Here is a 19,908-nt window from a genome sequence, read left to right as displayed (position 1 = left end):
GGGGGGGGGGCGTGTAAGCAGGGATGTGTATGCATGCCTATTGTCATGTCATGTGATCTGCTCTGGAAATAGCCACCTGTCACAAAGGAGGAATGGATCCGTGTGCCCTCTCTGGTATGGCGGAAATACAACTCTCAAAGGTGAACCTCAGCCGCCCTCCATTCCAGAAATAACCCATGTAATATCAATGTCCCACAAACAGCGCAACAAAGAAAGGGAAAGGAGCGAGTGATTGACGTGCCGGGAAAAAGAGCAGGAGAGCTGATTCTGTGAGAGCGAGAGAGATACAGTTTCAGGGGAAGACAGCAGATTCAGGCCTTGAATGATTCAGTACTGCAGATCAGGGAACGCAGTGCATCTCTACTGCATGTATGTTTGCGACAAACGTGTGCAGCTGTGAATGTTTAAAGTGATGAGAGCAAAATACAAGAGACAGCTGGAGCATAACACCATCTTTGTGCTTTCGTCATTTTTATTGTTTATTGTTATGCATATTTCCATTTAGATTTATTTTTATTTCAATTTTAGTAATTTAAGTAATTTACCTTAAACCTATTTTTAGTTAGTTGCCAAGTTTATGGTTTTCATCAAATATTTTATATTTTATTTCAGCTGTATTTCAAAAAACAAAAACAAAAATAATAACAAAACTGATGTGAATTATGCAATGTTGCATAAAATATTGAATGAAAAACTATGAGGTGAATAGAATTGTAATGCCATAAATAAACAAAAACTGTGCTCACTTAAAGGCAGGGTAGGTGATTTGGTGCTTAGGTGTTTTGTTATGCTGGTTGAAAGTCCCTTCACATCCTGAAAACAATCACTAAGTAGAGTGGTCTAAATGTATTTATATCGTCTGTGGAAGGCGTAGGACCATAAAATGTCTGTCCAATCATATTCCTCGGTCCGAGAGCTATGATAGGCTGTCCTACCTGCCTGTCAACGTAGCTCCGCACACCCTGTTCATGCAGAAATGATACGTCATCGATGATACGATGAGATCTTATGCTTTCAAAGCTAGCTTGCTATTGCTAGCCTCTCCAAAATCGCCTACCCTACCTTGAAATTCCTAGAAAAAAGAAGAAAAAAAACTATCACGACTGAATTCTCTCAGAGATCATCGCACAATTGCATTACTGACATCCAAAAAACATAGCACGTGAACCCAAAGTCTATAGATATTTCTCATATGTGATGAAATCAATCAGTTGTGGCTCAATGCAAGAGTCCAGCTGCTGAGAAAAACTCAAAGGCAGCATCTTGTTAACACTCCTCCAAGTTTTCAACCTGCTAGATTCAATACTTTGATTTTGCGGGCGAACAGCAGGAGAGATGATGAGCCAGTATATTTTAGAAGATGGAGTGAGAGAGGGAGGCAGCGTCTCCATCCTTTCCCTTGCCCTCCCTGTGGAACTGTTCCTGTCAGAACAGAGTGTCCCTGCATTAGCTCAGCACTCGATGCTTCCAGCTAGCTCAGCGAGGTGCACAGCGTAGCCCTGGCAACCCTATTCACCTCAACACTTGGCTGAATGCTTCTCATTAGACACAGCGCATGCTATACACCTGTAAATCAGGAGGGAACGCTTGCTGAAGGGCCATCCTGTTAGCATACACACACAGAAACCCACTTAGACAGAGGTTTGATTAACACTTCAACCATGTCACAAGAATCAGTGAAGCAAATAAATAAAATAAGGCACATGTACTTTTAGACTATTTATATATATGCTGTTCAAATGTTTGAGGTCAGTAAGATTTTTTTCTTTGTGAAAAATTACAATTGTTCAGCAAGGATGCATTAAATTTGTCAAAAAGTGACAGTAAACAAACAAATTCTGTTTCCAATAAATGCTGTTCTTTTGAACTTCATACTCAATAAAGAATCTTTAAAAAATTGCATCACGTTTCCACAAAAATATTACGCAGCACAACATTGTCTTTCACATTGAAAATAAAAAGAATGTTAATTGATAAAAAAATTTTTATAAAAAAATTTAAAAAAGGTTAATTAATTTTATCTCACAATTCTGTTTTTTTCCCCTCGCGTTTATATCTTACAATTCAGAATATTTCCCTGCAATTCTGAGAGAAAAAAAGCATATATATAAATTTGAAATACTCACTTATTTTTTATTTAGTGGTGGAAAAAACATAATTGCAAGATGTAAACTCAGAATTCTGAAGAGAAATAACTGCGAAACAATTTGCTCAGAATTGCGAGATTAAAAGTAGCAATTACTTTTATTATTTTATTCCGTGGAGGAAACAGGCTTCCATACTGAAGACTGGAGTAATGGCTGAAAAATTCAGCTTTGCCATCACATAAATAATTATAAATATATTAAAACAGAAAACAGATATTTTAGATTGTAATAATATTTCAAAATATTGCTATTTTATTATTTTTACTGCCTGAACAAATAAATGCACCATTGGTGAGCATAACATACTTCTTTAAAACAAGTAAAAAATTTTCCAACCTCAAACTTTTGAATATCAGTACTGATATTAACTGTGTTTATCTGACTGAAAGGTGTCCTTGGGCTTTTGGAAAGGTATATATATTCAAAATAATTATAAAAAAAAAAAGCTTATATATGGCACACAGACATATCTTAATAGTAAATGTATGTATTTACACACATTGCTTCCTTCTAACTGAGTGATGCAAAATCCAACATAACTGGAAAATCAAGGGAAAATTTTAGTGAGTTAGTTTGTTGTAAGAATGATTTGTATGAAGACAAACATTTCAAGCATATCTAATGGTTTTCATAGTGAATTATGCAACTACATCCAATAAAGGAGTGACTGTTTCTTTGCCTTTATCCTCTGTAGTGATTAAACGCGGATATGTACGGGAATGTGTGTGTTTTTGTGGCATGTGGGCGGTATGGCTACACTGACTCACTTTAGCAGAGACCAAAACGCTGATGACTAATGGAGGGAGTCGCTTGAGGGCCTTAAAATAATAGCAGCAAAGAAACAGAAGAAGAGGTGGGCTTTGAAAAATGCATGCACCCCAAACCCTACACTGCCAGGTTTACCTCAACTGCTGCATTTCTCATAAGAACATGCTGATGTATTATTGAGCAGCAAAGTTCCGGTCCAGGACATAGAGGTCACTGCATCAATGCAGTCAGCGGAAATAGCCAGCAGTCAGAGAGCACAAACATGCACATGTGCAGCAAACACTTAATTAGCATAGCCCTAAAGAGCAGTAAAATCTGTTCTCTAAATTAAACTAGCATTACGGCATTAAATATGCATGTCCTGTCTGAGATCTTTTTAAGAATGTGAAATTGAAATGTAAACTTAGCAGCATCATATGACCCTTTTAAGAAGAATCGCTTTATGTATTCCCCAATTGTAAGTCGCTTTGGATAAAAGCGTCTGCAAAATGACTAAATGTTATGTAATGTAATGTAAATGTACTCACACTGATCAGGCGTATGGGTGGGGCAGCCTGGTGCTATCAAAGCTATGTAGACATCATTTATGACGGGCGTTTCCTATAACAGTCAAAGAGGGATTTTATTTACTTAAGCTCATTGTAGTAAAAGGGTTTGGCTGTGTTTGTCAATCTTCTGCAGAACTTTGAAATGACGTTACAGTATATAAAGAGGCTATAAAGGAGACTAGTTGTCACACACTTCTTACTGTAGTGAATGTTTTTCTGAGTGTTTACTTTTCATTTCTGTGCAGGCACTTACCTTAAAGTCTAAATGGAAAAGCTACTGAATATTTACACCACTGTATAAAAAAAAGAAAAAGAAAAAAAGTTGACTTAAAGGCACAATATGTAAGATTTTTTTTATTAAAATATCCAAAAACCACTAGAACAGTGTTATATATTTTGCTGACTTGTGTATTTACATTATCCCAAATGTTTCGAAGAATGTTTAAATCCAGAGAAATAAGCAATTTTATCTAGTGACATGGACCGTGTCCATAGTGTCATTGTGTCGCCTGCCAATGACGTCTTAACCCCTCGATTTCCGGTTTTGTAGAAAACATGGAAACACCAAAGACTCTTCAATATGTTGTGCGTTTCCTGCTTCATTCTACTACGTTAATAAATCATTAGCTCATCCATGAACATGATTTCTGCCCGAGTCCCGTCGGATTGCATCGGCTGTGGGGATGAAGACGACAACTCCCATGATTCCACACTCAGTCACGGCGTCATCAAACTACCCCTTTGTTTCTTTGTTTATTTTGAATACGCATCCCTCTAGCGGCGAAAATTACATATTGTGCCTTAAATGAAAATTTGCTGTTAATTTATTCACCCTCAGGTCATCCAAGATGTAGGTGACTTTTTTTCTTCAGTAAAACAGTAAAGAAGATTTTTACCTGAATCTGTGGTCCTTGGTGATTCATAAAATGCATGTCAGCGGCTGCCCATAATTGAGAGAAGAAGAAAAAAAGCACATCAAAGAACACAAAATTAATACCATAGGCTCCTGACGATATATTGAGGTCTTATGAAGCGAAACTGATCACTATTTACATTTTTACCTGTAATCCAGAGCCTCAGGCAAACGGGGAAATACGATTCTTTTCCACGAACTGGTTCTTTCGGACTAGTTCATTTACATAATCACTCAGTACATATACGCAATTATATTATTAAAGCACCAAATAATGATGTGAAACGTGAATGTTTTGCATGCCTAAAGCATATAAAGTGAGTAAACTAGAATAAACTACTGTAATAAACTAAGGAATGATTCATTTGTGAACCAGACATCCCTCTTGCCTGAGTCTATGGATTACAGATAATAATGTTGTAAATAATGTTCAGTTTCTTTTTAAATCCATTACAGGGTACAAAATAATCGTTCTGACAGCAAGACGAACACTTCAACAATTTTACCGCAGGCCTACTATTAAACTATATGAATGAAACGATAGATAGCGAAGCGGTGTGATATGAGAGACGTGAAGTAGTGCTTCAAATACCCGGATGAACGGTGTGTTATTAGGGTTTCTAACGATGACGGTGTTATTGGGGAATAACACACCTCAAAAAGTTGCGACTGACCAGTCAGAAATATTCCACTGAGCTATGTAATAGATTTCATTTAGGCTTGTATTCACGTATAAACACTGATCAACACACATAACAGCTCAAACATTAAAGCTCAAACGTTCTTGACATGTGAGAACAAATCTCATTGGCTCTTGCACTTTTGAGTTTATGTTTTCCATATTTGATGTGCTCTATGTCTGTGCGTTGATCAGTGTTTATAACGTTTCGGTGAAATAGGTGGGACAGAAATCGCTCAGCTTTCATTAAAATATCTTTGTTTTTGTTTTGAAAATCAACAACAGGTTTGAAAAAGATATGAGGGTGAGTAAATGATGACAGAATATTCATTTTTGGATAACCGATGCATTAACCTAATAGCAGGGCATGATGTCACACCATTTTGGGACCAAGAACTTGTCATTATACACCTTATTACATGCTTTTTAAACAGTGAAGCAATCATGAATCAGCTGAAATGCAGGTAACAGAAATATCAAACAATTGTTTTGGCCTACAGAGAATATAATTAGCTTGTGTATGAAATTACATGTAATAACTTTAATTTATAGGACAGAATTCACAAATGATTCTAATTTAAGAACCAGTTTGAAACCAGCACCATTTAAACCATTTGTGAAACTAGACTTTTGACACCAGATCTTATAGTTACTGTTATACACGCCCCAATCTACCCTATACATCCCTCTTCTATGGGAAGTGAAAAATAGCATATTTACATGCTAATGCTTGTGATTTTAATACCCAGAGGTCACAGCAGTCTTATCTGGGAGATAATCATTTACAGATTGTGCTGGCAGCTACAGACTCACCTTTATCCCGATAACGGTCTTTACTGTGTTGTTAATACTTTGCTTTGAATTAACTCTGGTCTGCTGGTTGACTTTAGCATGAAGGGCAAGCAGGTGATAAACGGGTCGAGGAAATGAGAGAGGCCGAAAAACAGGACCCGTACACATTAACTCTGGCCCTTCCTGGAATTGCAAGCGACCAAGCAAACGCTCTGTTGCTGGAGGCTGTGCTGTCATAACAACGTTATGAGCTACGCTAGCTCACGGGACGGAAAAAGAAATCATCCTTGCTATATCCTTCCACACAGCACATGACGTGAGACGGTGTCTGATGTCACGACGGGATACGCTCTGTGGGATTACACCGCGCATCAGCTGGGAGGATGAATTAGGCTGGATAAACATCTGCCTGCTTGCTTATCAGACTAGAGGCCAGAGGAGGTTTGGAAATATGGAAAAGGGGTATGGCATTATGATTACAGTCAACTTACTACACTTAAAATGCATATATATTGTAGCAGCTAATTAGAATTCATCTATAACACGTTAATATCCCCAGACAAGTTTTAGATCCAAAGCAAAAGGACATCACCAAGGAGCTGGTTTGCACCGTCAGGTTTTTCCCTAGCTGTGACCTGTGAGCTTGGAAAGCACAGGAAGACAGTCCTGTCCTGCCTTTGCTGAACTGTGGATTGCCGGAACGCTGAAGTGGGCATCCATTATTCAGCTCATGGGGATGGGCAGCTCCATCTCCTGGGATTAAGAACTCAGCTCTGATGAGCACATCACGCTCTCCACACACACACACACACACACACACACACACACAGCACAACAGGGAGCCAGGAGGCAGGGACACGGAAACACCTCCTCCACATGAGTGCATCAATTCTGGAGTGAAAGCCTGGATATCTGGATCAGAGCATCTAAACCTTGAAGGCTGCTCTCTATGCAGTACTAAATGCATATAATTCATAACACATACATGCGATGCAGGCATGAATGCATGAACAACGTGTAGCACAAAGTCCCAAGGTACATACTTAAAAGTCTACTACTTAAAATCTATTTTCTAAATGCATATTATAGATCTTATTGTAAACAATTCATCTGTGCATACGTTTTGTTTTTTAATTGTTCGAAACATGTAATGTTTAATCAAAACGTCATGACTGGACCTTCCAGTGAAATGACAGACTTCTTTTTAGTGACATATGCAGGATTTCTCCAATCGTTTAGTCGCTTTAACCGGTCCCTGCAAGCTCACGTTCAGCTTCCTCCAGAGTTTAATACAACATCGCAACAACTGATGCATAAAACCAAGTTCCACCCTATTTTTTCTTTTTGATAAAGCATTACACTGGGATGTACGTTACAATATGGAAGCAAAGATCCACTCTAAAGGGATAGTTCACCAAAAATTAAAATGCTGAAAATTTACTCACACTCAGGTCATCCAAGATGTAGATGAGTTTGTTTCTTCATCAGAACAGATTTGGAGAAATTTAACATTCCATCACTTGCTCACCAGTGGATCCTCTGCAGTGAATGGGTGCCGTCAGAATGAGAGTCCAAACAGCTGATAAAAACATCACAATAATCCACAAGTAATCCACACCACTCCACTGCATCAATTAACATATGGTGACGTAAAAAGTTAAGTGTGTTTGGAAGTAACAAATCCATCAAGGCGTTTTAAATTTAACTTTCATTTCTGAGTGAACTATTGCTTTAACGTGCGCTCTTGCATTACTGTAGCGGCGGTAACTATAGCACTAGTGTACTCTTGTGTTGAGGATTGAGTTACCTTCAAAGATAGGTGCCATTAATCCATGTTATTATTAGCACTGTCAAGTAACACACTAATTAAGTGCAATTAAAAAATGTAACACAATTATGGTATGGGATCCTTAGGTGATTTTCCCATCAGAGCAATTCAAGCTTGACGTATACCACCTTCTTTGTAAGTCTGCAGTCAGAACAACAGTTAGATTTGACACAATGGTCAAAGATATGTTAAAAAATGTGCAGATGAATACAAGGTTGTCCAATTTGAAAAGACTAACTCAACTGCAAAATGGAGGCCAGTGAAAGACATATGTTCAGTGTTGAGGAAATGAGCAATAAAAGACTTCTAAAACCCCATGTATATATTCTATACTTTACTTTTCTGTCACAACTATGTCAGATAAACTAATTTTTACACATTTTTTTGTATAATGATGGATAAACTGAGCACTCAAAAAAAAAATGCTGGGTTGTTTCAACAACATTGGGTCAAATATGGACTAACCCAACTTTTGGGTTAAAAATTGAACTACAAAATTTAACCCAACAGCTGAGTTAGTCCATCTCTGACCCAAAGTTGTGTTGAAACAACCCAGCATTTTTTAGAGTGTGTAATTGAGCATTGTGCTCGACTTTCCAAATTCCTACATTTTGACATTATAAACTTAAACGCAAATCACTATGTCGTGTCCATTAATTTACTTCAAGTAGCTGTCATAAGAAATAATGTGGCCATTGTCATTAAAAAAATAATAAACCTGATGGAAAAGTCCTGATTGCCATGTCTAGATTTATTTTGCGAGAATGACAGCTGACTGTACAGTATGCTTAACTTACTCCACTCCTGTGTGAACACAGGATCACATCATGTTACCTCCAGGAAGAGTTTCAGGAAAGCAGTTTTTTGCACCAGCATATCAACATTGCTCCTCCTTAGATATAGTTTAATGAATGCTAAGAGTGTGAGCAATCGATTGAGTAACTGACGTTATCAAAATCTCGAATGAGAGTGTTGCGCGATCAATACACTCTAAAAAAAAAATGCTGGGTTGTTTCAACCCAACTTTGTGTCATAAGAAATAATGTGGCCATTGTCATTAAAAAAATAATAAACCTGATGGAAAAGTCCTGATTGCCATGTCTAGATTTATTTTGCGAGAATGACAGCTGACTGTACAGTATGCTTAACTTACTCCACTCCTGTGTGAACACAGGATCACATCATGTTACCTCCAGGAAGAGTTTCAGGAAAGCAGTTTTTTGCACCAGCATATCAACATTGCTCCTCCTTAGATATAGTTTAATGAATGCTAAGAGTGTGAGCAATCGATTGAGTAACTGACGTTATCAAAATCTCGACTGAGAGTGTTGCACGATCAATACACTCTAAAAAAAAAAATGCTGGGTTGTTTCAACCCAACTTTGGGTCAAAGATGGACTAACCCAGCTGTAATTAAATTTTTTAATTACATTTTTAACCCAAAAGTTGGGTTAGTCCATGTTTGACCCTAAGTTGGGTTGAAACCCCCCAGCATTTTTTAGAGTGTAGTAAAAGCACGCATCACAAATGCCAAAACATCTTTGGGAAACATCCAGCAGTTGCTTTAACCTACAGAAGCGTTAAACCTGTAGTGTATTCAGCAGCAGTGCTGATCAGAAGAGCCATCTGTTAGATTAGAACTCAGCCTACAGGTGTTCCGGGAAGGTATTCTTTTCATGGCGTCTCCACATCACTCATCACATACACAGATGTGGAGAGGGCTTTTAGAAATCCCAGACAGCAGCTTATGTTAAATTACGCCTATATTAAATTTAGATCGTTAGTTCGTCATTGAGGTTTTGGAATGACAAACAGCTTTGGTTTGAACCAAATGGATGATATCTCTGGCTGCGGAATGGAGGCCAGTGAAAGACATATGTTCAGTGTTGAGGAAATGAGCAATAAAAGACTTCTAAAACCCCATGTATATATTCTATACTTTACTTTTCTGTCACAACTATGTCAGATAAACTAATTTTTACACATTTTTTTGTATAATGATGGATAAACTGAGCACTCAAAAAAAAAATGCTGGGTTGTTTCAACCCAACTTTGGGTCAAAGATGGACTAACCCAGCTGTAATTAAATTTTTTAATTACATTTTTAACCCAAAAGTTGGGTTAGTCCATATTTGACCCTAAGTTGGGTTGAAACCCCCCAGCATTTTTTAGAGTGTAGTAAAAGCACGCATCACAAATGCCAAAACATCTTTGGGAAACATCCAGCAGTTGCTTTAACCTACAGAAGCGTTAAACCTGTAGTGTATTCAGCAGCAGTGCTGATCAGAAGAGCCATCTGTTAGATTAGAACTCAGCCTACAGGTGTTCCGGGAAGGTATTCTTTTCATGGCGTCTCCACATCACTCATCACATACACAGATGTGGAGAGGGCTTTTAGAAATCCCAGACAGCAGCTTATGTTAAATTACGCCTATATTAAATTTAGATCGTTAGTTCGTCATTGAGGTTTTGGAATGACAAACAGCTTTGGTTTGAACCAAATGGATGATATCTCTGGCTATGTTCGGAAATAATGTTAGCATACCGTTTACTGCATATCACACTTTATAAAGTTCATACAGCAAACAATCTTTTTAAAAAGCAGTATGTGTAATATAAATATTTCACAGTATGGCATATACTGTTGTCACATGACCCTCTGGTTGTTTAATACGTCTACTGAGTAGTCTAGCTCTTTTGTATTTGTACTGTAATTTTGTTTCAATAAATAATTAATCAAAAGATTAAAAATTGCTTCTGGATCCCTTTTCACACTGGGCAGATGCATTGCATTGTGGTACATGGTATGCATATTTGGGCAAATTCAAATATTTGGCTAATTCATTATTCAGTGTAATTCACGCACGAGAAAATTTGCATTCATATTTGTATGCATACTGCAAAAATAGAATAGCCATAGAATAGTAAAAAAATAAATAAATGTACAGTGCAGTATGGTTGTACAGGTATGACAACATACACTACCATTCAAACAGCAACTGTATTCAACATTGATAATAATAAGAAAAAAGATTATTGAGCAGTAAATCAGCATATGATAATGATTTCTGAAGAATCATGAGACACTGAAGACTGGAATAACGATGATGAACATTCAGCTTTGATCACAGGAATAAACTACATTTTAAAATGTATTCAAATAGTAAATAGTTATTTTAAATTGTAATAATTGTAATAATATTTCTCACAATATTTTTGTTTTTACTGTATTTTTGATTTAATAAATGCAGCCTTGGTGAGCATAAGAGACTGACATTAAACTGACATTATAATTCATTATTTTATTTAGCATTTTGCTCTAATACTGTCTTAATTTTTGGTAAATAATGAATTCACACAAGTGTTCACTGTCTCATTAGTCACACTAGAAATAAAGGGTAAAGTCCAGTGCATTGCATCATGGGATACAGCAGGTCATATCCAGTTCTGGTTGTATTATATTTTGGAAAAGTGTAAAAAAAAAGTACGTTATATATAAAATTATAATCATAATAATAAAAGATAAATATAAAAAAAATAGAACAGTATGGGCAAATACATGGCCAAGAGAAAGTAATGCTACATGGGAAATTTAGCTAAAATATTTGTGTGACATTTAGACAGGTAATGTATACAGTCACGGGACCAAAAGCTTAGTGTTGACAAATCTACATTTCATCATCCTTTTTCCACTGTGTCAGTGTTTCACTGGACTGGTTAAAGCTGAGGATGGAAAAATCTCATCCGGTACTCTGTCGGACACGACTGCTGTCGATCATGATGTAATCAAATTAGGCTTAAGACTCTTACCGGAGGCTTTATAAGAGGGCTGGGTTTGCCATTGACAGAGCAAACCTGGATGGCTGCATGCATCTGCTGCAGTACAGCGCAAATAGGGAGGGAGAAATGGAAAGCAGTTTCCTTGCAAGCCATAATCTGACGCAAATCCCAGCAGGCCAGAAGGGATCAGAGGTCAAGCATCTGCGGGCACTGAAATGACCCCGTTTCAGTTTATGAAAACTCGCCAGCTGACCTGCCCCTCTGTTTCCATATTGACAGCAATAACAGTAAACCGAAGCAGAGTGCCGCTTGATGTCATTTCACGCTGATAAAATGACTTCTTTCCTGAAGTTCTTGGGTTTTAGTGACACTGCGGCTCCACAAAACGGAATGATTTCAGAGTTCTGTTCACGGATATCAACTCTGATCTTTCATTTCTTTGCCTCGTCATTTTTTCCCATTTAATATCAAGGAGCTGTTGAGAAAATGACTGGTTAATTTAAATATCTATTCGCCACAGGCGGGAAATCAAGGACACCTTAACCTTCAGATATGGCGCGCTGCCTCAGCAAGTGTGTGGAGCGTTTTATTACTGCCACGATGGAAAAGCATTATCTGCTTGTTGTGATTTGCAGGCAGATTAATACAGATGAGACGCATAAAAGGGGTATATTTATTTGTTTTGCTGCAATGGCAGACAGAACAGCACAAAACTCCCGCTAGTGGTCACATTTCACAATAGTACTCTATAAATACTGCTCCAGACAGTAAAAGCAGAAATCATTCACATGATGGAGGATGAGAATGTCATCTGAGAGGATTCACAATTCCTGCTTTAGCTCAAAGGCCAGGCAGTTATTACAGAAACGGCACATTTTAATATACTATTTGTAACAAAGTTCATAGTTCGGGAAGAAGGAGACGGGAACCAGCGAACATTTAAATAATTTAATAAAATAAACAAACACAAAATGAAAGTAAAGCGGCAGCCCCTCGCGGACGACTGCCGCACACAAAACACAAAATAAAATCCAGGCCTGGTCCTCTCTCGTCCGACACTGTCGTCACTCCTCCCTTTTATCCTTCCGGAGCTCCTCCGTGACCCCCTCCGGGGGAGCCGATAACGGCGGCCGCGGCGTACCTGGGGGTAAGGACAGACAGACGAGGCGAGAGAAAAGGAGATGGAAGGATGAGGAGAGACCAAGACGAGAGAGGGGAGAGAAGAGAAAAAAAATTTAAAAAAAACGGACGGCAGCCGTCCCTCCACATCCCAGGCGGCCGGCAGCAAGTTTGTCCGCCCCCCCCCTGGCAACTCACTCCAGCCCACCGCCTCGAGCGTCCACGGCGGCAGACTGCTCCGCCATGCTCGATGGCACCGCGGATTCACCACAGCGGTGAGGGATCTCTGGCAGCGTGTCCCTCCTTCCTCCCGGGTTTCGGCACCAATGTAACAAAGTTCATAGTTCGGGAAGAAGGAGACGGGAACCGGCGAACATTTAAATAATTTAATAAAATAAACAAACACAAAATGAAAGTAAAGCGGCAGCCCCTCGCGGACGACTGCTGCACACAAAACACAAAATAAAATCCAGGCCTGGTCCTCTCTCGTCCGACACTGTCGTCACTCCTCCCTTTTATCCTTCCGGAGCTCCTCCGTGAGACTCGAGACCGGTGAGTGGTGCAGGTGTCGCTCATTATCAATTACTCCACCGGCCTCGCTCCGTTCCCACGGCTCTCGGCCTCGCCCCACTCGTCACACTATTATTTTATATTCAAGCACAAAAGGATTTACACCTTCGGTATGCTTGATTAGCTTTATGAAAATTCATAAAGTTAAAATGAGCAAGAGGACTTGGAATATTTTAGAGAGAAAGTTAATTTTCCTTCTTGGCTTCTTGGGCTTAGTTTATGTTTTAATCAACACCTGTTTAGACGGTGTTTTCATTTCCAGTTGTCTCCTGCAGATTATTTACACTGAAAATAGGGTTTTGTTGCGGGCTGTGTTTACACATAAAGCATATTACAGTAGGTGCAAAACAATAAGTCCTGTGTTTGCAGAATGCTGTACATTTGTCCAGAGGGGCCGGTTTCAAAAAAGGTAGTAAATGCCAAGATTAGACTCTGTAATCCCTTCATCTGCACTGAAGACTATGTTGGCGAATTGAAACGGGTGTTTCCGGCAAGTGCGATTACTGGGTGACGAGCCAAAGGTGACCCCATTGGTGCATAAACAGAGAGGTCTAAAAGAGCTCCATTGCAGTGGTTTGTGGTTATCACACGAGGAGCCGTAATCTCTCTGGATTGCAGGCTGCATGGAGCTCTGCCCTCACGCCTGTGACCAACGACATTTTTAAAGCAGTTGCATTCCTGGACTGTCAGCGCTATTGAGAGTCTGACCTTGAGCTCCTGAGCAACCTTGACAGAGAGGCTGTGGGGCAGCTGGTACAGCGAGTGTAAAAATGAAAGGTTACTTAATGAGATGAACAGATAAAGAGTAACGGAAACCAGACCTATAGAGGGGAAATGAGATGATTAAATGGTTTAACAAATGTGTGAAATGAGAAAGATGCTTATGAAATGAAGAATGATTGAAAGTGCTTGCTAAGACAGGCTTTACTATTATTACGTGCTCGTACTTAAGGATTTAAACTGTATAACTCGTCCTGCTCTGTTTGAGCTACGGACGTGAATAATACCTCAAATCATGTGGCTGGTTAAGGGGAAGTACTTGTGGTATCCAGCTAGTGGAGAGGGGAAAAAAAATACCCTTAGACTTGCACCGATTAAGAAACCAAGGCACATCTAGAGGACTCTTTTGACTTGGGACTAGCAAGTAACCAGATTACTGGGTGACGAGCCAAAGGTGACCCCATTGGTGCATAAACAGAGAGGTCTAAAAGAGCTCCATTGCAGTGGTTTGTGGTTATCACACGAGGAGCCGTAATCTCTCTGGATTGCAGGCTGCATGGAGCTCTGCCCTCACGCCTGTGACCAACGACATTTTTAAAGCAGTTGCATTCCTGGACTGTCAGCGCTATTGAGAGTCTGACCTTGAGCTCCTGAGCAACCTTGACAGAGAGGCTGTGGGGCAGCTGGTACAGCGAGTGTAAAAATGAAAGGTTACTTAATGAGATGAACAGATAAAGAGTAACGGAAACCAGACCTATAGAGGGGAAATGAGATGATTAAATGGTTTAACAAATGTGTGAAATGAGAAAGATGCTTATGAAATGAAGAATGATTGAAAGTGCTTGCTAAGACAGGCTTTACTATTATTACGTGCTCGTACTTAAGGATTTAAACTGTATAACTCGTCCTGCTCTGTTTGAGCTACGGACGTGAATAATACCTCAAATCATGTGGCTGGTTAAGGGGAAGTACTTGTGGTATCCAGCTAGTGGAGAGGGGGAAAAAAATACCCTTAGACTTGCACTGATTAAGAAACCAAGGCACATCTAGAGGACTCTTTTGACTTAGTCTGACCTTGAGCTCCTGAGCAACCTTGACAGAGAGGCTGTGGGGCAGCTGGTACAGCGAGTGTAAAAATTAAAGGTTACTTAATGAGATGAACAGATAAAGAGTAACAGAAACCAAACCTATAGAGGGGAAATGAGATGATTAAATGGTTTAACAAATGTGTGAAATGAGAAAGATGCTTATGAAATGAAGAATGATTGAAAGTGCTTGCTAAGACAGGCTTTACTATTATTACGTGCTCGTACTTAAGGATTTAAACTGTATAACTCGTCCTGCTCTGTTTGAGCTACGGACGTGAATAATACCTCAAATCATGTGGCTGGTTAAGGGGAAGTACTTGTGGTATCCAGCTAGTGGAGAGGGGAAAAAAAATACCCTTAGACTTGCACCGATTAAGAAACCAAGGCACATCTAGAGGACTCTTTTGACTTGGACTAGCAAGTAACCACCTACTGTAGTAACCATCCAAAACACCCTAACAACCACCGATGCACTTGCAACCACACATAATATCCCAGCTATCACCACAACACCCTAGCAACCACTTAGTAACACTTAAGCAACCACCTATCAAAGGACTTGCAACCTCCCAGAACATCCAGGCAACCACCGGCCTATCAATGCACTAGCAACCACCTAACAACACGTTAGCTACCACCTATCAATGGACTAACAACCTCCCAGAACATCCCAGCAATCACCAGACCACCCTAACAACCCCTTATCAATGCTCTAGCAACCGCCCAGAATATCCCAGAAACCACCTATCAATGCACTAGCATCCATACCGTAGCAACCCCTTATCAATGCTCTAGCAACCACCTAGCAGCACTTTAGCTACCACCCATCAATGGACTAACAACCTCCCAGAACATCCCAGCAATCACCAGACCACCCTAACAACCCCTTATCAATGCTACAGCAACCGTCCAGAATATCCCAGCAACCACCTATCAATGGACTAACAACCTCCCAGAACATCCCAACAACCACCAGAACACCCTAACAACCACTTTGCAATGCAATAGCAACCACCCAGAACATCCCAACAAACACCAGAACACACTAGCAGCCACCTAGCAACACTTTAGCATCCACCTATCAAAGGACTAGCAACCTTCCAGAACAGAGCAGCAACCACCAGAACACCCTAGCAACCACCTATCAATACACTAGCAAGCACCTAAAAATGCCCTAGCAACCACCTAGAACACCCTAGCAACCACATAGCAAAACCTAAGCAACCACCAGAATGTGTTAATCACTAGAACACCTTTTTATAGTCAATTAAATCAAAATCACAATTTTTACTAAATATTCCCCAAAATAACAACACCATAGAAATGGCCTAGCAACTAACCAGTCACCCTAAGAACAACAACATAGAAACCACCAGAACATTCACCGTAGCAACCACAAAGAATACTTAGCAATCACACATAACACCTTTATCAACCACATAGTAACACCCTTGCAATGCTGTAGAAACCACAGGACACTTTAACAACCATCAGAACTTGGCAACCAGAATACCTTTAGCAATAAAGAGCCCTACAAACCACACATAACACCTTTAGCAACCACATAAAAAACGCCCTAACAACCACCCAGATCACCCTTGCAAAGCCCTAGCAAACTCATAGAATACCCTAGCAACCACACAGCAACACCTTAGCAACCACCAGAATGTGCTAACAACCACTAGAACACATTTAGCAACCACCTAGAAATGCCCTAGCGGCCACCCAGAACACCCTTACAAAAACATAGCAACCACCAGAATGAGCCAACAAGAACACCTTTAGCAATCACCTACAAATGCCTTAACCACCCAGAACACATCGCAGCACCTTAGCAACCACCCAGAATACATAACTACACCATAGAAATGAGCAAAATGCACCAACCACAAGAACACCTTTAGCAACCACCTAGAAATGCCCTAAAAACCACCCGAAATGCCCTTGCAACCAGACAAATTTTTTCATGTTTTCCTCACAAAATGTAAAAATCTAGTTAACATTTATAATGCATCATAATGTTTCCCAATAATACTAAACAGACAGTTCTGTTTTTTACATGTAATCTGAATGATGTAATCAGATTCCAAAAATGTAGTGCTTGTAATTAGATTATATTACAATTTAAATCAGATTACAGTTACTTTTTATGGATTACATGATTACAAATTATTCACACAAAGGCAGTAAATGATTTATAATTTTTGATTCTCCTTTTTCTTTTAAAGTTTCCTTGCTAAAAAATTCTACTGTGTCATATCATTTAGCTTAATATTCACAATATTGAATGACCATGTAAATGTCATGTAAATTAATTTGCGATCCATGCATCTGAATTTGAGGACAAAAGCACTTCTCAGTCAGTTATACCATGCTAATATTATATATTATAACACATATCATATATAACACATTGACACATTCACAATTCTCTGAAGTCAGTTAATGGTCACATTGACATGCAGGCAATCAAATAAAATATTTAAAATGTAATTTAATTTATTCATTTTAATTTGACATTTTTGTGACTTAATTAAATATGATCTTTTCATCACCTCATAATCCCTCTGCAGATCTTTCATTTACTATAGTTTGGGAAACCCTGGAGTAACGTAATGTTTAATGCATTTCATGATGTCGATAAAGAATGGAATATATTTTATTTCTCTTTGCTTTTCCATTCAAATCTATAAACACGTTAGGTCAAAAGTAATCTAAAAATCCCAGCCAGCTGCCTTTGGGAAGGTGAATGACAGGGCTATTTTCCTCACACTTGTATGAAAAGATTGCATGTGTCAGTTTTCAAAGAATGATGGCTGCTGCTGGTATTCAAACTGCCAGCGATAACAGCTCTCCACCAGCACTGAGGGGAACAGTCATAAAAACAACAGAAATAAGCAGCATGCAACCAATATTATGAGCATTCCTAATTAATACACAGTGTAAATACCACTGAATTAATTAGAGGAATCTAGTTGAGTAAGTAATAATTTGACAGAAATACTTAACTGTAAAAGGAATATTCTGGGTTCAGTGGCGCAATGTTGATTACTACAAAAAATAATTTCCATTTGTCCCTAATTTTCTTAAAAAAGCAAAAATCTGGGTTACAGTGAAGCACTTGCAATGGCTGTGAATGGGGACGATCCATAAATGGTCACAGTATATTTACAAGATGCGACGTTAGTTTGGAAAAATTAATAATAATAATAATAAAAAAACTTTGGGGTCAGATTTTATGTGGCAAATTAATACTTAGGCAAGAACACATTTCGATTCAAATCAACTGTGACCATAAAATGTGACCATTTATAATGTTACAAGGGATTTCTGTCAAATAAACAATTTCCTTTGAACTTTCAATTCATCAAAGAATCAATAAAAATACAAATAAAACATCATAAAAATCAAGCAACTCAGCATATTAGAATGATTTCTGAAGGATCATGTGACACTGAAGACTTGAGTAACGATGCTGAAAATTCTGCTTTACTATCATTTTAAAATATATTAATAGGAAAGTTATTTTATATTGAAATAATAAACAACATTACAATTTATACTGTATTTCAAAATAAATGCAGCCTTGATGCACACGAGAGACTTCTTTCAAAAATATTAACAAAAACCATGGATCCATAAAACCTATAAAAATGACTGTAAAACTATGAAGAACATTACAGCTTAAATAATATACAAGCTCTAACAGATGCATTTATGAAAGTGCTTTTATAAACTTATAAGCTTCACATTTCTACTTTTAAATTTCTCCAAATATTTTCCCCATTCACTTCACTGTAAGTGCCTCACCATAATCTCCACAAGCATCTAAAACACATCGACCCAATGAAAGGGATGTAAAAGCACTTTCTTCCCAAAGGTACATCATATGTCCTTATGACCATCAGAGGAAGGACAGGTTTCCATATAACATGACAACCGCAGGAACATTGGATATGAGGGCGTGAAATGGACTCTGAAAGGTCAGCAGATCTTACCTGCGTGGGCGAGCGGACGGGTCACTTCATTCCCACCGCCATTAAGATCTCCATTTGTGGCTATAGCTTCCTTTACGGCTATAATTTGCCTCATGTGTTATCAAATAGATAGGACAGGGTCTCCATCCAAACTGCATTATCATGCAGCACAGATAGCGTCTGCAAAGCTGAGTGGCTCCTTCAATCAATGCTATTGGCCGCTAAGATACGTCGAGCCTTGCCAAAGTGCTCTCACAGCGCAAACATATGACACAATATAAAAGTTTTAAGATTATTGCCATCAGAAAACAACCTTGAGTGGGATCTAACAATTACTACTTTTTCTTAATGAGGTTTTTGTGCTAGTAGACTAAAATAAAAGTTGCATGATTATTTTATTTTACAGCACAAAGGGCCCTTAAAACATATTTTTTGTTGTTGACAACAGCCTGTTTATATAAGCACTAACAATTACTAAATGTTCTTAATGAGTTTTTTTGTGCTAGTAGACTAAATAAGTCTGATATAAGGGTTGCATGATTTTGGGAAATATTTAGTAAAAATTGTGATTTTGATTTAATTGACTATAAAATAATAATATTAATAATAACAACAACAACAATATAATTAATAATAGTAATTAATAATTGCATTAAATAAATATGTCAATATGACACGTGTACATGAACATAATTGTTTTATAACGTAATATGATTTATAATTCATCTCCATGTAAAAATGCCAAGACTTTCACATTGTATGTTCTATAAATACACAAGCCTTTAATGTCAGATAGGCATGTTTGTCTGGGTAAGAAACATTAAACCGTGACCTATGAACTTAAACTTATAGTTCAGTCTTATAAACAGCTGCGTGATTTGTTGAGTCTACATTCCCTCTCACACAGAGGTCACTCAAGGAGTGTTGCTGCATTTCGGAGTGGGCCCGCATGGGAAAGCAGATCACGTGCATCTTTGCT

This window comes from Sinocyclocheilus rhinocerous, unplaced genomic scaffold (assembly GCF_001515625.1).
Source record: "Sinocyclocheilus rhinocerous isolate Xijiao unplaced genomic scaffold, SAMN03320098_v1.1 scaffold892, whole genome shotgun sequence".
Classification (NCBI taxonomy): domain Eukaryota; kingdom Metazoa; phylum Chordata; class Actinopteri; order Cypriniformes; family Cyprinidae; genus Sinocyclocheilus; species Sinocyclocheilus rhinocerous.
This window is presented reverse-complemented; position numbering follows the sequence as displayed.